Consider the following 26,345-nt stretch of genomic DNA (forward strand, 5'->3'; position numbering starts at 1 on the left):
AGAAGGAGAAGCAATAGCTGAAGCTCAGTGTTTTGTATGCAGAAAATTTAATCCTAGCATCTTCAAAGAAAGTTGTCAGAAAGGTTTCAATCTGAAATACTGAAAAGGTGCTGTCAATCTTGTAAGCAGTACTGAGCTAGATGGACCAGTATTTTGACTAAGTATAAGGCAGATTGCTATGCAGCCCTAAGAAGTACTTGGCATTTACTTTGGGCCCGACCACCAAAGGTCATTCATTATTAGGTCCTCTCTAGGTGAATTCATTCCCATAGGATGTATGCGTGATTTGTGCAGCAGAGCTGCTGTTGTTGACCTCCATGAATAGAGACCAGAGAGTAACAATAGCTTGGCTTGGTTGGCCAAGCTGTACCACATGACAGGGGGCAACTACAAAAGCTATTAAGCCTGTTGCCCCCTAGAGTGTCATCTCTTCACCTTTTGTGATGCACCCACCTGCCCTTAGTGCAGTGTGAGCTTGGCTTGGACGTCTAGTGGCCAGGTAGGAATTTGTCCCCCATTACTAGGGGTTTTTCACCTACCCTATACTGTATCTGTTGGGAACTGAACATCATTCAAGGTGGTGTCATGAAATAGTTTTCCCTTGGCAGGTAGTGGGAGGAGAAGATTTTTAGATTGCTGCATGCCTTTGCACCCCATTGTGGTGGAGGATTGGTCTCTGGAACTGCCTCCATGGGGCAAGTGACTGGGTGTGTGAAAAGATAACTGTCCTTGGGGCTGATCTGGGGTTCACTCCCAGTTACAAAGTTTAATGACTTGGGAGGGAGATCTCCAGGTTTTGGCCTTCCAAAGTTGACTGGCCAAGGTAGCAAGCAATGCCCTTTGGATTGCCCTTGGGGTCTGTAGGTTGACATCTGGGCCTCAGCTGGACCCGCACATCAGGAGCTTTCCCTTTGTTTATTCATTTACTTATTCCCCGGCATGAAATAGTTAAATAGGCTTTTAGGCCAATATAAATGGCCCTTGTTTAACCCACTTATTTGTATCTGGTCTCGTTATTTCATGGTTGGTGTAATGACTGGGCCTCCAGTCACTGGAAGACTTCTGCCAGGTAATAAGAGGAAGCTGGGAGGGAGGCACATGCAAATAAGTAATGACATCACAGCTGACGGAAGGCTCACTTGACCAATCAGTGAGCAAGAGCAAGAGTTCCTTCTGGAAGCGTCTAAGAGAAAAAGCCTCTGAGAACAGGTGACAGTTGGAGAGAGAGTCTTCAGCAGTTGGTGGTTTTCTACAGTGAGAATTTGAGGTAGGAATCTCTCCCTTGAGTTAGTCTCACAGGTTAGGAAAAGTGTAGTTTTGTGCCTACAACAAGAAGGCACAATTCAGGGAGATAGTCTATGCTAAGCTAAAACCTGTAACTATATTTCAAATCCATCAACGCCGGCATATTACATCAATATATCAGGCCTTATTTATTATTATTCTGGTTGCTTGCATGAAATGAATACTTTTAGAATTGCACATATTCTACCTGCAAGGCCCTTAGGATCTTATATGATTTATATCTTTTTGTTCTGTTTGTTTAATTATAATAAATACTTCCTTAAAAGCATCTGCTGCTTTGACACTCCTTTTACACATGTCCTAGCTCGGTTGATGCTTGAGAAGATTAGCAAGAAGTAGAACTAGAAGTCCTTAACAAGTCCCAGTGTATGTTAAGGGAAATCCAATACGAATTCACTGGATGATGGCAGCGTGAGTCGAGGATCTCCAGGGGTCATCTTCAACTCCGAAAGGAGCAGGAACATAGACCAGGAGACTCAGGGAGAAACTAAGGATCTGCTGGGACTAAGAGCCAAGGCAGGCCTGCTGTTTGGCTGCTTGGACCACAGGGGATCGTCACAATTGGTAAACAATATCGTCACATTTCAAATTGCTATGAAAGAAATAATACCTTAGAAAAGTTTCAAGATCAAATGATGGCTTGAAGTCATAGTCACAGAAGTCACAACAGGAGACCACTGTTAATAGGCTTTTCACAAGTAGATTTCATTCTTATTTTGCTCTCAACATCCATTGGCTCATTTGAAATGTAGATACCTTTATATATGGGTATCTTCCAGTGTAGCATAGTGATTTGAGTGTAGGACTATGACTCTGGAAAGCAAGGTTTGATTCTCCCATTGGACATGAAACCTACTAGATGACCTTGGGCAAATCACATGCTCTCATCCTCAGTGGATGGCAATGGCAAACATCATCTAAACAAATCTTGCCCCCCCCCCCAAAAAAAAACCTCATGATAGCTTTACCTTAAGGTCACCATAAGTCAGAAATGACTTGAAGGCACACAACAACATCTTGATACTAAAAGGAGATGAAAGTGGGGGCGGGGGGTGGGAGAGACATTTTGTTAAACCGGAGGTTTTGCTAAAATTGCACTTACTGATTAATTCAATGTGAATCTACAGTAGAAATTTCTGCTCAGACCTGAACAGCTGTAATGTTCGTTCGTTCGTTCGTTTGTTCGTTCGTTCATTCGTTCATTCGTTCGTTCGTTCAATATTCCACCCCTTCCCCTCACTTTATCCTCACAATAATCTTGTGAAATAAGTCAGACTGGAAGTGACCAGTTTACAGTCATGCAGTGAGTAACGTGGCTCATTGGGAATTAGGTCCAAAATCCCCCAGTTCCTAGTCCAGCATTCCATTTACAACACCACATGGTTGTTTTATCCTCACAAGCCTCAAGCCACCCATATATTCCCTGAATTTGAAAAAGAAAGAAAGAAAGAAAGAAAGAAAGAAAGTTGACCAAAGATGAAACTAGAAGGGATGTGATGTCACTTTTGGTTTAGTTGGGCATACAGGTGCAACCAACTGGGGGCGCAGGGAGCAGAAATTGCCCATGCCCCTTCACAGTTGTTCACCCCTGCTTTAGTATAATACCTTTTATTAGACCTTCAAAAGACACAGAATATTGTGGAAGCTTCAACACTTCATAAAGCTAGATCATAAGCAGGAAAACCTTTGCCCTCCAGATGTTTTGGACTTTAACTCATATAATGGCCAATAAGCAATGGGACCTTGTAGCACCTTTGGACTAACTGAGCATAAGCTCATGCACCTAAGGAAGTAGACCAAGTCTATGGAAGTTTATGCTACAACATATTTTGCTTAGTTAGGGGAGGAACAGACAGTCATGAATAGCTGTCTTCCAGAAGGCTTGGGGATGTGGCGTACAGATGGTGCATGCCCCCAAGAAACCCGGAAGTCATGCCAGCACTCAGACATGGGCCGGCTTCTGTGCGCTCCAGTGGTGCGGCATTTGCATGCTGCACACCGCCAGAGGAGCTTGAAGCTGCAGCAGGTGGCTCTTTGCCACTCTATTTTGGCTGGCTGCAAGGTGGATTGGAGTCATGGCATATGTTCACTGCAGTCCCGTCCATCTTTGTAAGGGATGACATCAGCCTACCCCTTCAGGGCTGTCTGTTTCATCCCTTAGTCTCAACGATGTTACAAGATCTCTTTCCTTACTGAAATCCCAGACTAACACAGCTATGTCTGAATAATGGCCAAAAATTAAATGTGTTGGGTATGAAATGAATAGTATCTGAAGGCCACAGATTCTCTACCCCAAGGCTTACCATAAATAAAACAAAAGTGAGGGAAGAAAAAGTGTCTGATGTTTTAACCCATGGAATCTTCACATGACTTCATTATCTAAAAGCTGTATCCAAAGCCACGTAACTCACTGTATGACTCTGAACTGGTCATTTAGCAGAATGTTGTGTCCAATACATGTAGTAGGGTCTACTACATATCAAGATGATTTCAATGAACACATGGGACCCTTCCAAGGGATTCTGGGATGAAGAAAATAAATACAAGATCTCTTCCTGGTTAGGCAGCAGAACATACTTAGCTCCCTGCTCTGTGATGGTTGGCAAGTTCTCAACATGATGTTTGGCTTCTGTGGCACCCAGGAATGAGGTTCAAAGTGGCCAATGATTGTTTGGTAGAGTGCGAGAGCTCCATCTGTTGGGGCTGAGCAGGGAGCTAACAAGGCCCATCAGCCAGACCTAGTTTTGATTACCCGGGTCCTTGCAGGACTTTTTACTGGCTAGGACAACTCCTGTTGAGACACACCACAAAATCGTAGTAGTCATTCCAACAGATAGTTTTAATCTTAATGTCTTTGTTCTTGCAACAACTAATTTCTGTCTGGACTACTAGTGATTAGCCAAAAGATACTGTGCTAACAATCTGGGATTCTCTGTCTATACGAAGACAAGAGTTGTTGCTCCCCCCAAAAAAAAGTTTTCTAAAAAGATGCATTATTTCTGAGAACAAGAGCCAGGATGGATATCTAGGATGGTCTCGAGCAACATTTGTAAGAGCAAAAAATAAAATAAAAATAAAATAAAAATAAAAAGTTATTTATTTTTTAACAGATGGAGAATAACAACAGTCCCTAGAGTAAATGTCTGTAAAAACTTTATGACACTCCTGAACTTTTTCCTTTTATTTTCAGCTAATTTGATCTGTGTAGGCAGACCACCTGCTGTGTATATCCAGAAACTGTTCACTTTCTCAAATATATACCTGATGTTATTTCTTCCTGACAAATACATTCCAGTTTTTGCTCCTTATTTCGCACATTTGACCCTTAATTTTAAATATATATTTTAAAAAAACTAAGTGGCCATGTGCTACAGAGTTTTGCATTGTTCTGTTGTGGGTTTTGTGGGTATGTGTGTTCTCTCTCTCTCTCTCTCTCTCTCTCTCACACACACACACACACACACACACACACACATTAAACTAAGGATTTAGCAGAATGTTGTGTCCAATACAAAATATCACGGCTCCAATTGTCCCAGGTTGGGAGGGACAGCCCTGATTAATTCTGTCATACCACTTTTTCAGATCTTTTTAAACTGTCCCAGTCTCTCTATCTTCTACTCACTTTTCCCCTTTGTCATCAGCTTATTTCAGTTATTATAATCAGATTTCAAAGTGCAAAAGTAGTCTCAATTAAAAGAGGAGAAAGAAAACTTGCCTTTCCCAATAAATTTAGGCAAAAGCAAACTGCTGCAGTCCAGCTTGTGTTTTCCAGCTTGTGTTTTCTTCATTAGTAACTTTTTTGTCATTTTGCCTACACTCTGATGTTGCTTGGCCATGCATTCATGTTTTACTCGGTGAAATGTTGGATGTATTGTTATTTCTGACTAAAAGTGACCCTTAGGTAAACCTGTCATGGGGTTTTCTTGGTAAGTTTTGTGCAACAGGATTTTGCCATTGCCTTCCTGTCAGACTGAGAGAGTGTGACATGTTGCACACAGGTCTGAGAAAATAACATGGATGTGGCCACTAGGTAGAGCTGAACCACAATTTAGTACAGTTCAAGTGGCGAGTACATGAGTCTGCATTTTTGAAGCTGTGCATCATGGTAAGGCTGATGCAATAAGCACAGTGAGTGACATCAGCCAGCAGTGCATCATGGGTAGTCTGATGCAATAGTTGCTAAGTATGAAATCAGCAAGATTTCATTGGTGGAAAGGCTGTCACATGACTTCACTCAAGACCATATATATATATAAGGGAGAGTGTTACTATCGCCCTGTATGTCAGTTGGCTGTTGGTGCATGCTGGTCTGATCCATTCTGTTGTTGAAACATCGGTTTGGTGAGTAATCAAGACGGCTGTCTGATACTCAGTGTAATCTTTGTATATAGTTCTGTAACAAAGATTTTAAAAATGTCTTGTTTAGAGAAGCATCACTGTCAAGAGGTTCATTTCTGTGTGTGAAAAGGAATTTACTGTGCAGCTCTGAGGCCTCGCAGATCTTCAGATTCTTTGCAGACCTTCATCTAGGTGTTCTGCCTACGTACTTCAACTTTGCATGTGCGCGTGCTAGACACAGCTCATCTTGTATGCCACGACAAAGGCCACCTTTGTACCAGTGGTGTTGCCCCCCCCCATGTCACCTAGTGCATTGGGCAGGGCTGCTGCTGGTGTGGCCAAAAGCTAATGCCCACCTTCTCTTTTGCCACAGTAGCAGTAGTCTTCTCATGAAGAGACCACACCACTGCAAGGAAGCAGGGATGGGGGCACTTGGCCTTCTCATTCCTCACAGTGGCATCAGCTCCTTGAGGGGAACCACTGCCATTGAGGTGAAGCAGGGCTGGGGACTCTTGATCCTCCCCTCCAGTGCCAGAATGGCCCAAAGAGGTGTCACCCCTCTTCTGAGGTGTCACTTGGTATGGACCGCACCACTCCACCCTACCCTAGTGATGCCATGGCTATGGACAAGTGGGAATTTGAATTGTGGTCAACCTCATGCCTTAGGCAGCTCTCAAACCATTACACTAATTCTGCACAGAAATCATGTTTCTGCAGGGAATAGTGTATTTTCCCACACAGGTCATTTCTTTTACACCAAAAGTGCATTTTCTATATAGAAAAAAAATGCTCAAGTATTTTTGGACAAAGATTTCTCCAAAGGACCTTCGTAAGTGTACTCAAAATTGATTCAAACTCCAGGCCAATCACTACTCATTTCTGACATTCCATACACTCTCACCCTTTTCAAACAGACCATTTATCTTAAACTGTCCAATCCATTAGAGATCCAGAATAGTGTAGTGTTTTCAGCACTGGACTATGACTCTGTAGACCAGGGTTCAAATTCCTGCTCAACCATGAGAACCCAATGGGTAACCCCGGGCAAGTCACCTTCTATTGGCCTCAGAGGAAGGGAAAAGCAATCTCCTTCAAACAAATCTTGCCAAGAAAAACCCGACTAAAGGTTCACCTTCAAGTTGCCATAAATTGAAACCACCACCACAACAACATCCAATACATTTTCCTATACATTTACACAGAACTTAAGCATGATAATACACACAGGCACACAGTTTCAGAACATCATTGCTACACTGAGCATTCAGATTGCTCAGACCTTAATTAAAACATCATTTGGCACTCTAGTTGTTGCATTTATCTTTAAAAAGTAACTTATTTTCATGTCTTGGTCGTGATTAAAATAGAAATGCTTAGTTATTTTTTAAAAAACAAAAATCTGAAAACTAGAAATACTGACCTATGATTTAAATGCTGCAGGGCTGCCCCGTCCATTTGCTGCCACTGAAAGTCACTCACTTCTAAGATCAGAACAAAACACCTAGTGATGGTCATCTGAAAGGTAAGTTACAGTCATCCCTCCATATCCAGGGATTTTGTGTCCTTAGATTCAAACATGCATGGCTTGAAAATATTCCAAAAAAGTATATAAATCACACAAAGTAAACTTTGATTTTGGCATTTTATATAATGAACACTATTTCACTATGCCATTCCATTTAATGGGACTTGAGTATTCATAGATTTTGGTATCCATGGGGGGTCCTGGAACCAAACCCCATCAGATACCAAGGGACTACTGCATTTTATTCTGTTTTAACCTTGTTGTATGCCAGTTTTGGTGTAGGACGTACCAAATGTCATCTGGACTGCTTGCACCAGAAATGGGGTTGGGGCCATTCATTGTCCTAACAGGATGACACCAGAACAGGGAGGTGGGAAGACTTCTTGCCCATGCAGACAAGGCTTGAGGCAGCCAGCATGAAATAATCAATAACAATAAATTGTAGTTAATTCTTTCCCCCCTAAACAAAGCTACTATTAATTCACACTGTGGTTGCAACTGAATGAGGAATAACGTCACTCCTTTTGTTATGCAACCGTAACTGTTCAATGAATTTTATATTTACAAGAATGGTGAGAAAGGACTGTCACATGGTTCAAGTCTTGACTCATGCCATTTTTTCTGTCCTGTTCTGGATCTTGAGATGGTGATGTGGCAGGTGGGGAGACAGTAGGTTGTGTTTGTTTGTTTGTTTGTTTGTTTGTTTGGGGCCAGAATACTCCAGGTTGCCCCTGAAGTCCCCTGGCCAGTGCAGACAAGGCCTGTGGAAGAGAAGCCTGATACTGATGCTGCATGTTTGAAGGAGAGAAGCTAGCTAATGCTGCTTGTCCAAGAATGAGACATGAGCCATTATGACCTCATGCTAATTCTGTTTGCCTCTAGGTGAGAGAAAAGCCTTTGTGATTTCATGATGATGTTGCTGCCCCCATTGTGACCATGTGGTCATGCCACCTGACTAAAGGAGAAATAGGCTATTATAGCCTCATGCTAAAGCTGCCTGCCCAGAGTCTAGTCCATGTTCCTTCTTTATGAAATTGCCTAGTTGATAACAGGGACTTTGGCTGCTCTCATCCAAGAAAGGTAATTTCTGAATGGTCTTTCTTATTTTCTCTTTTTCTTAAAGGCACATTTTGCTTCTCCTCAGACAAGGGAAAGCCTGTTTCCATTGCTATCACAGGCCAGCAATGATTTGGTGGTGGGGGGGGGGGTCATGGAGTAGTTGCCCTCTTCTACTGGCTGTCCAGAGTTTTACATTTCTCAGATTTCTCTGTCTTCTTCTTGATGGATGTTTCTTAAGAGTGGATCAGATTCAAAACTGATTCTTAAGGGGTAATTATTTTACAGATCTAGTTCCAAGCCCCTGCCCCAAAGTACCTAGTTAATACTGCAGTTGCAGGTTTTTAAAAAAACTAACTGATTTCCCATTTCTAAAAGTTTATTTCAAAATCTGAATGCCACAGGTTGCTGCCTGGAAAATAAAACAAACCTTCTTCCCATCCATTTCATTATCCTAGCCATAACCACAACAACACACAAAGCAAAAAATGAATCAAGGGGGTTTCCACCTTAATTTAGTGAGGCCACCACAGCTGTACAATGATTAAAATAACTTTGAAAGTAACTTTTACAGTTACTCTTCAAAAGAAGTATCCCCTGTTGGTTAATAGTCATAATGTAACCTAGAAAGGGGAATGTAACCAGGAAAAAAAAAAAAGGGGGGGGGAGTCTCTAGCAGTATCAACACTTTCCATTACTTTTTGTTTTGAATTTCCCAGAATATTGCATTCAGATTGAAATACCCCAGGTTTCCCTCCTTCCCACTCCCTTGTTTTTTCTCTTCCCCTTCCACCAATCAAGAGTTTTATCTAGACATCAGCACTGTTTCAGAAATTGATCTTCTGACATTTACATGAGTCCTCTTTATTGTTATTCAGGAGTTATAGCTAAAGTGCTAAAGCACTTTAGCAATATTAAACTAGTTAAAAATTGGGTTCATTTTGTTTTAGAGCTCAGATTCCTCTCTCCCTTGCTTGATTTCTGTTGAATCTGTGTACTGGAAACAATCACTATGTTTTACTGACAGCAGGCATCTTAGCTAGTTTGACAATAATTCTAACACACCAGTGTGATAAGATATATTTCATTTTGGCAAATACTGGGTTAATTTAAACTGACCTGAGACATGGGAGGGACAAATCCTTGATAATGCCAGGAGTTCCCAGGAAATAGTTTAGGATGAAGAGAACATACAGTTGACCCTCTGTATCAACAGATTCCTTATCTATGTATTCAACCATCAACACTTCCAAACCAACCAACCATGATTTTGCAAAATCAAGCGAACCTTGATTTTGCTGTTTTATGTAAGTTTTATGTATTTTACTATGCCATTGTTTGAGCATCAACATATTTTTTGGAATTCAGGGGGGGGGGGTCCTTCCTGGAATCAAACTCCAGCAGATATTCAGGGCCCACTGTAATGTAGATACTAAAAATAAAAGTAGTTTGTACAGGAACAAAACCCAGCACTTTCAGAAGTTTTTTATTCCTTGTCTGGGTTGTATCTAACTTATACCCCTATTCCTGGAAGATGAACTAATTGCAAAAGCCTTTGTTATCTTTAATTATTTAATTGCAATCTTAAATACCACTCAGTTTCTAGTGCAAAAAAGGTGGACTGCATAATTTGTAATTCATTAATCTAGATGTTTGTGAATGGATATTAATAGTCATTACTGATACTGTTTTTACCCATAGGGTTCCCAGTGTATTCTACATGCTATTTTCCCCCATTAGGGATCTGTAAAGTCACTCAGTTTGCCAAAGTCTAAACGTCACTCGTATATCTGACCAAATGAAGGACAGGCAGTATATGGCTTTCTTTTCTTTTCTTTTCTTTCTTTTTTTCTTTTTTGCCTTTCTTTTTCAATGACTAACCCTCTCAATAACATGCTTTTCCAAGGCAGGCAGGGGGTGGGATGAATTGTCAAAATCTAAGTAAAGGCTATATATACTCAAAATGAAAATGAGGATAAGCCAGGTAGAAACAGATTTCTCACAACACATTACAGGCAACTTGATTAGGAAAAGCCACTAGCTGAGCTCTCATGTAGAGATGTGGCTAGCCCAAGCCAGCAACTCCTTCAGGTATTGTGCAAGCACATGCATTACTTTGCTCCTGTTATGTCATAATAACTGCCCCCAAATTGCCTCTTTTCAGCAGAAAACAAGTGGACCAGCAAACACTGAGCTGTCAAAAGATAAGAGCACCCCATAAAACCACCCTGCTATCTTCAGGTGTGGTGAGGGAATATATTTTGTATCACTACTGTTGAAGTAGATCCAGTGTGGCATAGATGTTTGAGTGTTGAACTGTGACTCTGGAGACTAGTGTTTCATTCCCCACTCAGCCATGAAACCTACTGGGTGACCATGGGCAGGTCATACTCTCTTAGTCTCAAGGGAAGGCAATGGCAAACCTCCTCTGAACAATTCTTGTCATGATAGTTTCATGTTAGGGTCACCGTAAGTCGGAAATGACTTGAAGGCATACAGCAACAACAATGTTAAAGTAAAATTCAATTGTCATTTGGTTTCTGTCGATGAAACAAGAGACTCAACTTGTCATTCAACTATGGAAGCAAAACATCTTGGGATGGCCCAGTGGGTATCTGTTCTCCTTTTTATCAGTAGCAATACCAATAGTGAGCACATTTCTATACCACTTATCAATGAACTAGCACTCCCTAAGTGGTTTACACTGTGTAAGCCAATTGCCCCCAACAAGCTGGGTACACATTTTACTGACCTACAAAAGGATGGAAGGCTGAGGGGATCCTGGAGCCCTGCCTGGGATTGAACTCACAACCTTGTGGCTGTGAATGACTTCAGTACCTACAGAAGAAAGACCTGCCAGAAGCCTTTGCAGCTAAGTCACATGGATAGAGGCCTGAATGAGCAAGAAGTGGAGATGCAGCTAGGACAAGCAGTGTCCTTCAAATAGTTTCTCCTTCTGGAGAAAACTGCCATGATGGAAATAGTCATCTTTCTTTCCTCTTTTCCTCTCTTAATTTTTTTGTGTTTCTTTTGGGCGAGTTTGAAGAAGCTGCTCTAAAACTGTTTTGAAGGCTGGAGTTTATATCCATAAAATAAAATGATAGAAAGTCATTTTGTGATACAGACCTAATTATGTAAATCCATCTTTACTCTGAAAAGAAAAAGTGTGTATCCATATGAAGACACTCCTACATTTTTTAAAAAAAGAATAATCAAGCATTTGAACCAATAGCCATGGAAATGTGGCATATTCTACAGATGCATCTCTATCAAGATTGACTTTTATTAAATAAAGATAAAACCTTTATAACTATATATAACTACACACACACACACATATACATATACATATATATATATATATGACCCCTAAACCTTAGATAATACTGGTAACTTAAAATCAATGGTTTTAGGAACAAGTTAAGAGAAAAAGACTGTTAAGTAGTATGTAATTTAGTGGGTGGTGAGGAAAAAGATGACCCAGCAGAATGATCTTGATATAGCCCTGGACACAATAAAGGGAGCAATATGATAAGAAGAAAAACGCTCTTATTTAAATTGGATCATTTTTTATGCAACACATGTTCAGCATCCAGAGTTCATGGCTTCAAGGCATTATGGAGGCACACAAACTTGGTAGAGATGTGCAAACGGATAAGGGATTTATCAGACGAAGAACAAAGAAGAGGCTGACTTCTGTGCTAATCAGATGGCATTCTTATTTAAATGGGCTTCCTATCCTTTATTAAAATCTCAGCTGAACTATTAGCCTTGAAATTATCTGGTGACAACCAGAAGCTTGCAGAAAGTTCCACCAAACTTGATTTTCAAACTTCCCTTTTGCTTTCACAGTTCTGGAAAAAACCTAAAATCCCAGGAGCTAATTGTATGCTGACTTATGTGTGTCCTAGGCTGATTTCCTGCTAATTATTGTGCCATTTCCATAATTCCTTTGAAACCAGACTCTGCACATTTAACGTTACCTGAAGCAGAACTGCATCCTTCATTGCTCCATGAAATTCCACATGAAGACCACAGCACAGCCCTTTCCTTCTACGTTCAATGATGTTTATTTTAAAAAAAAATGAGTATCGGCATACTATACTTCCTCACAACCAATGTTTGAGAATATTACATTCTGGACTACAGATCTCCAAATCTCACCACCAATGTGGTCACTAGTCATGCTTCTGGTACTTGTAGCCCAAAAAGTAACATTTCCATGATTTTTCTGAGAATAAACTACATTAACTTTATGGGTTTTAGTTCTGGATAGATATATGATCCAGAAATAAGCATTGTATATCTCCTCATCAACAGTTCTTTGCTGTACAATGTTACTATTGTTAAACTAGAGAGAAACAGTGTGGTTGCACCACATTAGGCAATTGCATGTGCCTCGATTTCACGAGCTATCATAAGTATTTCCCCCTTTTCTTCTGCTGCTTTCTTCATTCCTCTGTTTTTGTTCTCTGTTCCTTCCTTTCTATCTTGTCTGTCTGATGCTAATTTACAATGCACTTTTTTCCTTGGTAGGGGTGTAGTTACTGCACCAAGAGCATGCGGTGGTTCATGCTTTTCCCTACTCAAAGTGGCAGTCTTTATCTGTCTTGTAAGAGACTGCTTGACTTCCATCATCACAGGAGATAATGAATTCTCTCCCAAAAGGAGGGCCCTGTGCACATCATACCAAAAAAGGAAATGCATCATCAGAGAGATAGAGTGAAAGGGAAAAAAGACTGCCCAAATTACAGGTACTAATTTCTTTATAGAGATACAGATTTATAAACAGAACTATAAAGTTAAAATTGACCTCAAAGGACATCTAATCCAGCACTGCAAGAAATTCACTGCATTCTTCGGTGATGTCAACCCATCCTCTGCTTTAAAACCTCAAGGTGGAGTTTCTACTATTTTCTAAGGCATTTTACTTTAACATATTGGGTTTTACCACCAGGAGGACCTCCCTATTATTATAATGTAAATTCACAGGCGGTCACCCATTTAATTTCCCATCCAAATCAGTTTCCCACCAGTACATTTACTTCCCATTAATTACCAGCCTAGCTTGCCCAAATTAAGTTTGTACCTGTCAATAGGTTTGTACCAGTCCTCAAATTAATATCCCATTCATATAACCCAATAGGGCCTATTCAATTAATTTCTCCAGTTAATTTCCCATGCAGATACTGTTTCAAATCAATTCCACTTCAACTGATTGCCCCTATTCTTCATTAGCCACCCCGCATGCATTAACTCTAAGTTTAAGCCACAGTAAAATAAATAATGAGGCGGAGAAAAAGGAGGAGGTGATGTAGTGATTTGAATGTTGGATGATGACTCTGGAGATCAGGGTTTGAATCCCTGCTCAATCATGGAAACCCACTGGGTGTCTTTGGAAAAGTCCCACTCTCTCAGCCTCAGAGGAAAGGCAAACCCTCCCTGAACAAATCTTGGTAAGAAACCCCTATGATAGGGCCACCTTAGGGTTGCCATAAGTCAGAAACAACTTGAAAGCACATAACAACAACAAAGAATAATATATTTTAGGTGAGGATCAAAGAAATTAAATCAAGGATGGGAATAGTATACTGTACTTCAGAAGTTGTTAAACTGCAATTCCCAACTGCCCAGGCCAGCCTAGCAAGAGGTCAGAAATGCTGGGAACTGCAGTCTAATGGCATTTGAAGAGCTGCAGAATTTTCATCCTCAAATTGAATAGAATTGCATTGAAAACAAAAACAAAAAGAGGTGTGCAGGTGTGAGAGAAGGAGAGAAAAAGAAAAATATTTGGGTTTCAGGGATAGCCAAAAGATTTTCTCAAATCTTATTCCTCCCTTCAACCACTGGTGATTTCCCTCATATACCCTTCCCTTGCATCATTCAGTCATGTCCTTTGCAGATTCCCACTGCAGTAGTTGAATGTGCTGCCTATGCTTGCATGCATTGGAGAAAAGCCACTGGGACAGCAAACCTCTTTGCAGTCACCAGTATTCTCACCAAAGTGCTACTGGTGTCAGTGTAGGGGATGTTACCAGAGTAAGAATAATCAATTGGAGTTTTCTCTACACCAAAACAGGCCACCACGATGAACTTTGTCCTTTTGTAGCAGAAAGAGACCATTAGCTGTCCCACTGAGTTTTTCCTACCACAAGAGACATCAATATCTATCATGCATCGGCAACCTACGGCCCGCGGGCCGGATCCGGCCCGGGGAGGAGCCAGATCCGGCCCCCGCACGGTTCTGCCGCAGGCGCCGCCGCCGCCAAGGCCTTTGGGCCAGTCGGCAGCCTCCTCTGTCTCCTCCTCCTCTTCCTGTGCCTCTGTGCTCTCCTTCTCCGGGGCCGGAGGCACCTCCTGCAAGTCCTTGTTTGCGCGCGCGCGCGCAGGGCTTGCAAAGAGCAGCTCCTTCTCTTCAGGGAGCCTGGCAGGGGCTGGCCAATAGAAAAATGGCGGGGGCGGGGCTGTTTCTAGCACCACTCTGCCATTGGCCAGCCTCAATGAGGAAGAGAAACTTGGGAAGAGCAGGAGGATGCGGAGGAGGAGGAGGAGGAGGACCTCTGGCCCAGAGGGAAGGGAAAGAAAGGACTGTTTCCTAAACCCCTTTGGCTCCGAAAATGAGCAACAAGAGGAGGAGGAGGAGGAAGAAGGTGCCGTTTCTAATATGCATTTCCCCCTGGATGTAATTATCTTCCCATGCCCATTTTCCCCCTGGATGCAACTGTATTCCCATGCCCATTTCCCCCCTGGATGCAACTGTATTCCCATGCCCATTTCCCCCCTGGATGCAATTATATTCCCATGTACATTTTCCCCTTATTTATATATTTACCCCTTATTTATTGATATCAGTCAGCTTTTGTGATATGGGCCCACTCTTTCTGAAGCCGAGAGAGTGTGACTTTCCAAATTGTCTTTCTGTGTGTGTTTTTGTCCTTATAATGCTGCCTTGTTGTGACAATGATGGTGGTGGTGATGATGGTGATATTGATATCAGCCAGCTTCTGAGGCACGGCCAATGCAAGTTGCTCTGATTTTTACAAACTCATGCGCAGTGAAGAAAAACCAAAGTCCCTTGACCAAGTACACACTTCTGAGAAGTATAGTTGGTGCAAGACACATGAAACCGAGGGCAAATCACTTTTTGTTAAACCAGCTTTACATGTCAAATATGCATAGCCATGTGAACTCATGTTCAGTGTGAAACCCAAAGAGTTTGGTTATGCAGTAAGCCTCTGAAATATGCAAGAGGCCATGTTAAGTAAAGCCATGTTCAATGCCCAAATGTGCTGTTTGGAATGGGGGAGGGGGGTTGACCAAAAGGAAAGTACATTTCTGTCATCTGTCTAGGAATAATGCCCAAATGTCCTCTATTTTGATCATGGCTAAGAAACATGCATTTATATTAACATTTTTTAAAAAGCATCAATTTTTTTTGCATGTCCTCCATTTAAAAAAATGTGTCCTACATTTGAAAATGTTGTCCTATATTATTTATTTATTTAATTATTTATTTTTTGGCTTCGGCCCCCCAGTTGTCTGAGGAACAGCAAGCCAGCCCCCGGGTCAAAAAGGTTGCCTACCCCTGATATCTATGATATTAAAAGCCAGAATAAAGATCCCAAAATGTATCTATCAGGAATGTTCTGGCTGAGATCCTATTTAATACTAATGAAACAAACATCTCATGTAGCAGGCTTATGTAGAAATCTGAGAGGGTAGTACAAAATTGCCAGGTAATTGCATGGTGAACCTGTACCAATGCATTACTACCTACCCAGCCAATTATTTGGCCTTTTAGGTCAATAGGGCAGAGCTGTATCCAGTGCCATCTGGGAGCCATTGCTGAGTCTGGGGAAAAAACCATTGCCACTGAATACCTCCTCGTGCAAAGCTGAACAAAGTATTCATGCTAATGTAACTCCAGTCATGCTACTATACAGTATGTCACCAAGAATATTGTGGTCTCTGTTTCATTACATGCTACATGCACATAGTGGTGTCAGTGATGGGTACAAGGGTGCTGCCCACACTGGATGACATCCCAGAAGAGGGGTGACACCCAGCCGGGCCCTCCCCCTGCGTGCCATCCCCATGTGTTCATCAGGAAAATGACAGGGCAGCATGGAGGGAGGAAGCATTCACCACCCCAGAAGCCCCACTCCAGTAAGCCCTGTCCCCCACATTGAGTGACACCAGGTGTGGGGACACCACCTCATGCACATGGATATTTTGGTTTTACAAGACATCACTGAAGCATCTCAAATGCACAGAGGGTAGGAAAAAGCTTATAACTGCCATTGGATATGATTTCTTTGAGATATTATGTTGGGACCTAGGAATGGGTGCAATATTTAGGAAGCTAGGTAAAGAGTGCATGCTGTCCATGGCCTTCCACCTTTTTCTGCTTTATTTCTCCCCACCTTTTTTCCTTCTTCCTTTTTTCCCCTCTGTTCTGGTGTATATACAATAGTGCGAGCAAACACAGTTGAGTTTGTTTTTGGTTCTGAAAAGAACCAGATCTTTAAATAATTGTCCATCATGGGACAAGAACAACAAAAGACTGAGAAAAACCATGCATTTTTCAAGAGAGCCAGTTGTTTGTAGGCTGCCTCCTGTCAGAGGAAAGGACATTTGGTGCCCTGGAAACTACATAGTAAACTAAAGTTACACTTTGCTCAGCTCTAAAACTCAGAGCAGATGCTCGATAAGTCTGCTTAGTTATTTCATTTTAAATAAGATCATCTGTCAGTATGGTTGATTGAATTGTTATACAGTAAAATGAGGAAGACTGTGCTTCTAGGGTTACCTTGAGAATATGGTACCATACATGTGCATGCTGGCTGCAGTCCATCTCTGTTTTTTAGGAAGGGAGCAGACCTCTGCTCTAAAGTCCCAAATGGAGAAACATGGGTTCCAAGTGGGGTGGGAGAACAGACACTGAAAGAACCTCATGCAGTGAAATCCAGGGCTGTCCTGCTTTGGAAATATTCCATGTGGCAGATCTACCACAGCTCGGGGACAGACTTAGCCTACACCAGCCCATCTTGAATATTTCAGTACATCTGGAGTGCTGGGGCAAGGTAGCATTAGAAACCCTGGGATAATATTGGAGGCAAGTAAAATGAACCTATTACAAATGCTGCCCAAATCTTCTAAGCAGGGCAGAGTGTTTCCACTCACCTCTGTGTGTGTTTACTGCTTCTCACATCTGTAACATAGATAAATCTCCCCTAAAGCCTTAGGGCAAATCAGACATTAAAAGGTTTCAATCATTCTCAATTTTTTTTTCGCATTATAGGCCAATGTTTTAAGAGCTGCATAAGGCAGAGGTATGTTATCTTACCGCACAAAAAAACCTGTTAGTTGGTAGCAGCATATAGTTCCTGTTGTGAGTGTGATGTTTACCACTCTCACACAATAATAATTTTAGGATCTTAGCTTTAATCCAAAGGCACTCTTTTACCTAGTTTGGCACCAAAATAACAAAGTATCATTCCAACATGCAGTATTCAGCAGTGATCCTTGGTTTGCCAAGACGTATATAGTCAGCAAAGAATACGGCCTGTTAAGTATTCCTGTAGAATAGCGTATTTTGTGGTGAGACATGCCCTAAGTGTAAGTACTGGTGCCAATAGAATAGAATCTTTGAGAAAGGGAGATTTATACACATATTCAGCACCTGTGTCTATATTAGTTGGGGATAGCAATTTCAGTTAGGCTGTTGGAGATGAGAGGCATGACAGAAGAAAGAAATGGAAACTAATTTTTGACTAAAAACAGAGGAGTTTATCGCACGGGCCCAGGGAATAGAAATGGCATGGAACAGAAGGGAGAGGGAATGGAACAGAACGGGATTCTCCAGTGCACTAATATGTGTGATTTCCCCATTCTGTTCCCTTCCGTTCCATGCCATTTCCATTTCCCGGGGCCCGTGCGATAAACTCCAGTGCCAAATACAGCACACAACGTTAAGTGTCTGGATGAGGAAACCTGTTGGCCCTGCATTTAATAATATTCAGGATGTTACAAAATAAATAGATATATAAAATAAAATAACAAAAACCTTAAGCTGTTTCTACTGAATTTATGAAGCTGCTTGAAAATTTTTCAAAAGTAAAAAAATAAATACATGCCAAAATGAAAACTCCTTGAACCATACAAAATTTTCAGCCATACCAAATATTGCCTGTATCACAATATTTTGAGGGAACAGGAAGCATTTCTACAAGGAACTGACAATTTATCTTGCTTTTACCCATTGATTATCCCTGCAAGTGCTGTAACTACACTGTTTTTATGTGCTCCTATGCCTGTAAGGGTGGGGCGGGGGAGAGAAAAGGAAACCACAAACAACATCCCCTCCATCTCCAGAGTTCTGTTACCTTGCCAAGCACAAATTTTGGAGCACACATTTCCTAAAGTAACATCCGGTTCTTTCTTTAAAACATCTTCAGTCCGAACCCCCAGAATGTCATGTGTGAAGTGGCTGTAAGAGGCAAAAAGTGATGGAGTGGTTGATATTGAAATCAGCCATGTGTAAAGGTTGAGTTCAGAGATATCTCTGCCCAGGAAAGTTCAGAACAGCTTATGGAGGCTTTGTCCCAGGTATGCAGCATACAAGTCCCATAATGGGTCAGGTCATTCAAGATCAATGTCAAAGTCGCAGGTGAGTACAAAAGGAACAAGCAGGAGTGCTTGAGGCTGAGTCATCAATCTGCTGTCAAGCCTCCCTGTTTCTTGGCATGCTATGTAAAAGAAAAAAATAACATTACGTCAAGCTCTGTCTATGGAGCTGCCACTTTCCTGTATGCACAGACTTAGCCCCGAGAGACCCTAAACTAAATGGGGAATGAACCTGTGTGTTTTTTTTTTAAAAAAAAAATACAAAGAGAGTGAGAGTATTTTCTGAATGCAGAAAAAAATGAGTTCATTAGCAGTGAAAAGAACAAAGATGTTGGATAGTGAAAGGACTATGCATTTTGGGAGTCTGGAAGCAGGAGATAGAAGGGTGAATCGCTAAAGAATTTCAGGAATATCAACTTTATTTATTTATTACAATATGTCTTTTTATCATAGAGTCATAGAGTTGGAAGAGACCACAAGGGCCATCCAGTCCAACCCCCTGCCATGCAGATATACAGAATCAAAGCACTTCCAATAGATGCCCATCCAGCTTCTGTTTAGAGACCAGCAAAGAAGGAGACTCCCCCATCCTCCAAGGGAGTATTTTCCACTGCTGAACAGCTCTTACTGTTAGGAAATTCTTCCTAATGTTGAGGTGGAATCTCTTTTCCTGTAGTTTGCATCCATCACTCCATGTCCTCATCTCTGAAGCTGCAGAAAACAAGCTTGCGCCATCCTCAATATGACATTCCTTCAAATATTAAAACCTGACAATCATGTTACCTCTTAAACATCTCTTCACCAGGTTAAACAGATCCAGCTCCCCCAGTCTCTCCTCATAAGGCAACATTTCCAGACCCTTCACCATTTTGGTTGCCCTCCTCTGGACATGCTCCAGCTTCTCAACATCCCTTTAAAATTTTAGTGCCCCAGAACTGGACACAGTATTCCAGGTGAACCTGACCAAAGCAGTATAGAGTAGCACTATTACTTCCCTCTGTATAGACCATGGCAGGGAGTTGGACTGGATGGCCCTTGTGATCTCTTCCAACTCTATGATTCTATGATTCTATGACCAGCGACAGCAAAACTTTTTTAGGCCGCATGCCCCAACTGCTTTTTTTAATGGCACCGAGTTCTACCCAGTGCCGGGGATAGAGCTTCCAGCCCCTGCAGGCAGGGCTTCGGCCCTTGAGGGGGGCAGAGCTTTGGCCCATTAGGGGTGGAGTTTTCACCCCCCTTTTCCTCATCTCCAGCTGTCCAGAGGACAGGAGACAGAGGCGGAAGCCTCTGGCTCCTCCCCCTGGTGTTTTTGCCGGCCTCTGCGGTTCCCTTTGGGTTCCTCAGAGGCTGGGAAATGGGCTTTGGAGGTCTGCAGCCCAGGCAGGGAGCCCATGGTCACCATTCTCCATCATTTGCCAGCCTCTGAGGTTCCCCCAGAGGCCAGAAAAATGGGCTTTGGAGAACAGCGGCCATGGCAGGAAGCTTCTGGTCACTGTCCTCCATCGTTTGCCAGCCTTTGAGACTCCCCCAGATGCCAGGAAATGGGCTTTGGACAGCAAGGACAGGGAGCATCTGGTCACCACCCTCTGTCATTTGCCACTCTCTGAGGGTCCCCTAGATGCCAGGAAACAGGCTTTGGGGGATGGCAGCCAGGGTAGGGAGCCTATGGTTGCTGCTCTCCTTTGCTTGCTGGCCTCTGAAGGGGACCTTCAGAGGCCAGGAAATGGGCTTTGCAGGATGGCTGCCAGAGCAGGAAGCCTCTGAATGCCACCCTCTGTCATTTCCCGGCCTCTGAGGGTCCAAAAATGGTATTTGGAGGACAGCTGCCAGAGGAGGGAGCCTTTGGTCACCGCCCTCCATCATTTCCCAGCCTCTGATGGTCCCTTTTGGTCCCTCAGAGGCTGGGAAACACGCTTTGGAGAATGGCTGCCAGAGGAGGGATCCTTTGGTTGCCGTCTTCCATTATTTCCTGGCCTCTGATGGTCCCTTAAGGTCCCTCAGAGGCCGGGAAATATGCTTTGGAGGATGACTGACAGAGCAGGGAGCCTCTGGTTGCCACCCTCTGGAGTTTGCCAGCCGCTCCTCTGCCCCCTGCTCCCCCCATGCCATTTCAGACCCATGGCCATCTGTCTGGAGACAGCTATGGCTCTGAAAGGACCAGTGAGGGGGGGGAAGCCGACCGTGCGCCTCTGACTCATTCTTGCCAACCCCATTTTCTGGCTTCCAGCTCTCTCGGAGAGATAGCTGGAGGCCTGGAAAAGGCAGGGAGAAGGAGGAACGGGCATGCGAGTGCTTTTTCTTCCTTGTCCCATGCGTGTTTCTGGCAAAATTGCATTGCGTGCTCCCCATGGCACACATGCCATAGGTTTTCATTAGACGGTTGACTCCTGTTCAACTTGTTTTCTGCTGGGACTCCTAGATCTCTTTGACATAAACTGTTCTTAAGCCAGGTGCTCCCCATCCTCTATTTATGCCAGCTTGAATGTACTGCATACACACATGCACATGCACACCACAATGCACCAAGTGCACAATCTATGCATTTAATAATGATGAGATTTCTGTATCAAACAATAGAATAAAATAATACAATCTATTATTGTTTATTATTATTATTATTATTATTATTATTATTATTATTATTATCTACCACCTTTCTCCCAGTACAGGAACTCAAGGTGGCTAACAAAATTTAAATCAGTCCAAGTTTAAACAAAGCATTATAAATATAAAGTTTAAAAAATAATTAAACAATTTCAAAAACTTCAATGCGTTACATGCTCAGATTTCAAATTTAAAAATCTCTTTACAAAACTCTTACAACACCCATGCCAGTGTGAGAAAGCCTGGTGGCATAAAAATATTTTTATCTGCTGCCAAAATGAAAGCAGGGATGGAGCCAGCCTGGCCTCTGTAGGGAGGGAGTTTCAGATAGTTTAATTTAAACTACACCAGATTAAAATCAATACTGATTTTAAGTCAAATAAAAACATATCAAACCATTCAAACAGATAAGATGATTTATTTATTTATTTAAAAAAGGTTAAATGAATCAAAGCCAAGGGCATGGTAAGTCATGTTTTGAATTGGTTGGGGGGGGGGGGAGCAACAGTTGGGCCTTAAAGGGGAGGGCATTCTGCAAATGCAGTTGTATACTGTACTGTACATTTTGCTAACTCTTTAGAATTATCTTCCTCGATTTTCTAGTTTGTGTAGAACAGTGGATCCTAATCTGTTTTAAAGAAAAGAACAAAACTGAGGACCCCTTTAAATATATTTTGTTGCTGTGGGTCCCCAAGACATAACAACAACACCAGAACACTGAACAATTAACAATTACACCATCCATTAAACCTTCCCTCAGAAGTGCCAATATGGGTGAATGGGAAGCTTTTCTCCTGATTCTTCCAACCAGTTTGCAGCTGGAATGGACTGAAAGGCAACATCCAGGTCCAGCCAGCCAGCCAACCAGCTTTTCCCTTGCCTTCTCTCACCATTGTGGGGAGGAGATAGGCTCAGCAGCCTCCAAGTCTTCACAGACTACCTGTAAAGACATTGCAGCCCCCAGAGGTCCATGGACCACACACTAAGAAAGAACCAGCAGCATAGAATACTGCTTGCATGTGTTTCCTTCTCTTCTTGAATGGTTCTTCAGGACTGGGTGGGTGAGGTGCTGCTGGAAAAGAGGTATGGGAAAATTACAGAACAATGTTTGGAGAACCTTCCACCTTTCATGGGGGAGACAGCATGCCCCAAACACTTTTTCCTTCAGTGGCTTTGTACCAGGAAACTGCTGTTCTCTCTTCATAGAGGAGACCATCAGTGTTTTGTATGTCATCAGAAGCTACTGCACCAATTTCCACTCTATCACCAGACCTATTTGCTTGCTTAGCAACCCAAAGATCTCACATTAAGTGTCATGTTGAGCAAGCAAACTCAAAACCATAAGGTTAAGTATTAGTGTGGATACAGAGGTGCACAATAAATAGCCCAGCTTTTGTCTAGAAGCACTGCTAAATGTAAGAAAGCTAAAATATCTCTGTTTGCGCTTAACTGAGTTTTTCCGAAGACCATTTGTGTCCAGTACCTTTCTCACAAGTCCCAGGAGGTGTAAAAATGTTACTTTTGGTGAAACCATTTATTCCAGTAAAATTTCTTTCTATCCTCCTCTAAAAGTCATCAGGCAATATTTGAGGGGACAGAGTCTGAGTTGTGAAAAAATTAAATAAAACTAAAAATTTGATCCAATATCAATGCCATTTTTTCAAATACTTTCTCACTATTCATGAGCATATCAGATTCTGAGGATTAAAAGATTTAGGGGGGGTAGTATTTTCTTTATTAAATGTTCCATTAAGGGGGTGGCACAAATTGTTTCATTTACCCTCCTTGCTCCATAACTAGATGCCATCCTGATTCATTAAAGTCAATTGGACATTTGCCATTTACTTCAGTGGAGTATAGGCTGCATCCAAATTAATTAACATCTGAGGACAAAATAATTATAAGAGATGAAATTAGAGATTATATTTTGTTTTATTAATTTTGAATCACAGACAAATAGAGCAACAGGGCTTTTTGTATGTTGATTTCCTTCTTGGTTTGGATAGGAGAAAACTATTTTCATTTTATATTGATTGTTAAAAATTGTTTCACACTGGTTGAGTGAAAAAATCAATGTTTTTGGATATAACAGAGTCAAGGGTCCCTTTTCCCCTCTCCTGAAGGTTGCATTCTTTCTGGACAAAGTTGTTGGTGTTGCAAATTAGTAATGAGAAGAGCCAGGACAAAACCACTCATCCACATAGATTCTTACATATTCACACACAGAAAGGCTGCAATTTAAGGTCCTCTCAGCATAATGTAAATAACCCACATGTGGATCTATGCTTGCCTGAGCCACGTCCCTCCTCCAACTTAGTGAAAAGCCCTTGAAGCCATCCTGCATAGCCATTCTATGCACCATGGTTAGCAAGCAGGATCAGAAAAGCATCTGGCTACATCCCCATAGACAGACACAAACCAATTACTGCAGTGCTGAGATCTGCTGGGATCCTGAATGGTCCTCAGTGCTGCTGTGGCCATTCTACATCTGGCTATGTGTATGGAGTTGGATGCTTCTTCAATCCTATCTGCTCACTACCAATCATAAAATGGCCCTGTGGGGCAGCTTCCAGGGCTTATCAGTAAGTCCAAGGGGGAGGCTTTGGGTGCTGTGGAGGAAGGGAGGGAATACAACCCCCATGGTGCCCAAAAAGGACATCTGAATGGATAAAGGATATCAAAGCAAGAGGATGTCCCCAACAGGATGTCAGCTTGAATTTATTGCATACACACATGCACACATGCACGCACACACACAAACAGAGGACACAAACAATGTAGTATGATCTTTGAGAAACAGAATGAATTATTTCTCCATAGCCAGATCACATCCTCTGTCCTGTGCTGGTAAGATAACAAAGTCCATTCTCAAAATGAAACACAGAAGACACAGAAAACTCGCTCTTCCCCAACACTCAGGAAATGAGTTTGTTCAGGTTGAATGGTCTGCCTTGAAGAGTAGGCTTCCCTTACCTCTCCCAAGAGGTGAGGCTTCCTGTTGGTTAAAGCAATGGGCAAGTGCACAATTCAGGAACTGCTACTTCAGAGTACCTTGAGCTGCTAGCTATTGATATTTATTTTATTTTTATTTATTTATGGTATTTATACCCCACCTTTCAGCCCTAAAGACTCTCAGAGCAGCTTATTATTATTTTTAATTAGACAGTTCCCCGCCCTCAGGCTTACAATCTAAAAAGACATGACACAAAAGGAGAAGGGAATGGTGGTGTGTAAGGGTTCAGGTCTAGCAGTTCTTCTCTCCCTCTAAGGCCTGGACCAAGGCAGATGGACCAGAGGGAGGGCTCTGCTTCTTAATCTAGGCCAGGCCCAATAGTGCTGGGCCTGTATCTCTTCCTCCATGTCTGGATGGCACCAGATGGACTGGAGGGAGGGCTCTGCTTCTTAGAAGGCACTTGGTATAGTTAGCTTTTCCTCTTGGCTTCCTTGAGAAGTAAGGTTTTAGAGAAGGTTGGTTGAATATGGGTAGGGTATCTGATCGGCTGGAACCAGGCCACAGGCCAGGAGGTCTGTATCAGTGGAAAAGAGGATATAAATAATCACTTTGGACCAATGACAACTTCAGAATGATTAAAGTATCCTTGGTGGGCACCCTCATAATTTGATTTGGGAGTAATAAATATTCAGTTTTATAATTACAGTGGGACATTGTTATCCACTGGGTTTTGGTTCTAGAATCCCCTGTGGATAACAAAATCCGTGGATGCTCAAGTCCCATTAACTATAATGATAGAGCAAAATGGTGTCCCTTATATAAAATGGAAAATCAAGCCTTGCTATTTGGAATTTAAACTTTTTGGGAATATTTTCAAGCTGTGGATGCTTGAATCTGTGGATAAAAAAAATCTGTGGATAAGGAGGGCCGACTGTATATCATGCCACTTCTTGACTACTTTGGGTTTTGTCTGTTGTAGTTCCAGAACCCACAGGTCCCTGGATGCAGAGGTATCAACTAGTAGCTCAGAGGCACAAGCCTGAAAAACTAGACCCATTCACTGGTCTTTCCTGTGTTAAGCTGTCAATGCCAGATTCTGCACTCCATGGTTGTGGCTTGAATATTGACTCCCTTGGCTTAAGGATAAAGCTCTGAAAACTGTTCTAGGATAGAGCTAAGGCAATTTGCTGTTTTTGTACCCAGCTCTAGGATTGTTGTTTGTAATCCCAAATTCAAGTTACAGATTCTGACTTGACATTTTTGTTACTGTCCAGAGTCCTGACCTTTCCTCTGCACTGTTGATTGTGCAATCATCCTATGCAGAATAGGAAAAACTGAGTTCAAATGTGGGCAGAAGGCTTTGTGTGTCCAACTCTGTACGTACTATACATTGAATTCATGGCTTGTGATTGAAAAGTGTTGTTGTTAAATGCCGCCAAGCCAACTTCATCTTATGGAGACACTATGAATGAGAAACCTCCAAGAAATCCTATAATTAACAACTCTATTAAGATTATTATTATTATTATTATTATTAACCTTTATTTATGAAGCACTGTAAATTTACACAGCACTGTACATACAATCTTTTTAGTTAGACGGTTCCCTGCCCTCGGGCTTACAATCTAAAAAGACATGACACAGAAGGAGAAGAGAGTGGTGGAGGGAAAGGGTAAGAGGTCCAGCAGTTCCTCTCTACCTCCAAGGCCTGGACCAAGGCAGATGGACTGGAGGGAGGGCTTGGGTTCTTAATGGATGGTTAATCATTTTCCAGGGAGAATACATACTCTCAAGTAGGATAATGCATATACAGTACATAGCAATACAGGAAATGATCTTGCAAACTCATGGTTGTGGCTTTCTTGGTTGAATCAATGCACTCTTATATGATCTTCCTCTCTTCCTATAGCCTTCCACATGAGTCATATCATC

At 42.1% G+C, this 26,345-nt stretch overlaps 1 long non-coding RNA gene across 1 annotated transcript in view; it reads left to right on the forward strand.

Annotated features, from left to right (window-relative positions):
• The first annotated feature begins 1,215 nt into the window (after positions 1 to 1,215).
• Positions 1,216 to 26,345, forward strand: part of LOC149318854 (uncharacterized) — a 61,309-nt gene continuing 36,179 nt past the window's right edge. Inside the window, exons 1-2 of the long non-coding RNA XR_016279830.1 lie at positions 1,216 to 1,267; positions 7,087 to 7,168. This is a non-coding gene — a long non-coding RNA (uncharacterized LOC149318854). The remainder of the gene's footprint in view (positions 1,268 to 7,086; positions 7,169 to 26,345) is intronic.

The sequence above is a fragment of the Sceloporus occidentalis genome, unplaced genomic scaffold (genome assembly GCF_023333645.1).
Source record: "Sceloporus occidentalis isolate IW3139 unplaced genomic scaffold, rSceOcc1.0.p SCAF_2, whole genome shotgun sequence".
Lineage (NCBI taxonomy): Eukaryota > Metazoa > Chordata > Lepidosauria > Squamata > Phrynosomatidae > Sceloporus > Sceloporus occidentalis.